We start from the raw sequence: 1,906 nt of genomic DNA, 5'->3' as shown, positions 1-1,906 counted from the left end.
CAAAGTTAAATCTAACTTTGGCTTAGAAGGGGGTAAATTATGCTGCCACAAAAGTCTTTGATCACTTACATAATAGCATCAAAAGTCTGACACATAGCCATATAGCATTTAAAAGGAAGTTAAAAGAATCTCTTAATGGCAACTCCTTCTACTCATTAGATGAATTTTGGATATAGCAAGTGGGTAACTTCCCAAACACCCACCAAAAAAAAAAAAATTTTGTGTCATGTAATATTTTGTGTAATGCAATATCTTGTACAGATAACTTTTATTAACCTGACACGTTCCACATCATTACTAAGTGTCGTATTAAAGATCTATGGATCAAGTGCTAATCTAATCTGTGCCAGTAGACAGAAAATGTCTGTGTGTGTGTGTGTGTGTGTGTGTGTGTGCGGCGCGCGCGCAGTAACACCGTTCTTGTCTTGAAAGAGTATGCGAGAAACAAAGGTACGTGAAAACTTTTCTTCCCCCTGGGCACAAGAGTTAAGAACTTATGCGGCGCCGTGAGACACATTATAACAACTCAGAAGAGATTAGGCATGTGTTTGTTTTACGGCGTGGAACAAACGCTGCTCGCTTTCCGGAGATAACCGAGCCGCGTTTCCTGTGTTCCACCGCTGCCTCGTGGCCCTCGTGGCTCTCGCCGTGTGCGCCCCTAATACGTCTTAATTAGCCTTCCCTGCCCCTTAACGCCCCTCGCACCCCGGCCGAGGGCAGGAGGGACCGGCAGCGGCACTTGGCGGTGCGCCGATAAGCTGACAGATAGCGCCCCCGCGCCCCGGCTGCTGCCGCGTGCCTGAGACGCGATCCGCGGACAAAGCTATTCAGTTAGCCTGGCTGATAGCGCCGGAGCCACCCTATCTGTCTTGTTTGGAATGACTAGCTGCTGCGGCAAGACGAGGCCGCCCCCACGCGGACCTATCTGCCAGGACCATCTCTGTGAGCCACGCTGGCTACTCACCGTCTTCGCCAGAAGCGGTCTTCATCCGTCGCTCCTTCCGCGGCCACACGCCTGGCCGGGCCCCATAGAAAGTCTGCGCGCAAGATCCGCGTGTCCCGTGTGCACTTTGCTGGAAATACGGTTCGTTAGTCCCAACAATATGGACAAAGAGATGGATGGTATCTTTCCGTGAAAAGCTTCAGAATTCACAAACCAGATCAGAAGACGCCAACATCTATGTTTCTCACTGTCGCTAGACAACTTCCTAGTTGAAAGTACACTCCTTAGTTTTACTAGCTGCGACATCGTCGTGAAGAAAACAGTGACCCGTATATGTAATAAGTTTCCTTTAATTTACGTCTATGGTCACAAACTTTCTGTTAACAGATTACCGTTTTAGGTCTTAAATGACCATCATCAGATCTGTTTCATAAAAACAAAATCCTAATGTACTGCAGCCATAGTGGCATCGTCAAAGGTTAAATGCGGAATCAGCACTAGCGTCATGTGATGTTATTTACATGTATTTGACGATGCTAGTGCTGATTGCGCATTTAACATTTGACGATACCACTATGGCTGTAGTACATTAGGACTTTGTTTTTATGAAACAGGCAACGGCCTTGCCGCAGTTGACACACCGGTTCCCGTCAGATCACCGAAGTTAAGCGCTGTCGGGCGTGGCCGGCACTTGGATGGGTGACCATCCAGACGCCATGTGCTGTTGCCATTTTTCGGGGTGCACTCAGCCTCGTGATGCCAATTGAGGAGCTACTCGACCGAATAGTAGCGGCTCCGGTCAAAGAAAACCATCGTAACGACCGGGAGAGTGGTGTGCTGACCACACGCCCCTCCTATTCGTATCCTCCACTGAGGATGACACGGCGGTCCGATGGTCCCGATGGGCCACTTGTGGCCTGAAGACTGAGTGCTTTTTATGAAACAGATCTGATGATGGTCATT

General features: G+C 48.7%; 1 pseudogene; it reads left to right on the top strand.

Moving 5' to 3' along the window:
- The first annotated feature begins 1,556 nt into the window (after positions 1–1,556).
- Positions 1,557–1,673, top strand: LOC126164227 (5S ribosomal RNA; annotated as a pseudogene).
- Positions 1,674–1,906: the final 233 nt, after the last annotated feature.

This window comes from Schistocerca cancellata, chromosome 2, assembly GCF_023864275.1.
Source record: "Schistocerca cancellata isolate TAMUIC-IGC-003103 chromosome 2, iqSchCanc2.1, whole genome shotgun sequence".
NCBI lineage: Eukaryota > Metazoa > Arthropoda > Insecta > Orthoptera > Acrididae > Schistocerca > Schistocerca cancellata.
The sequence above is the reverse complement of the archived record's forward strand: the minus strand, read 5'-3'. Positions and strand labels throughout refer to the sequence as shown.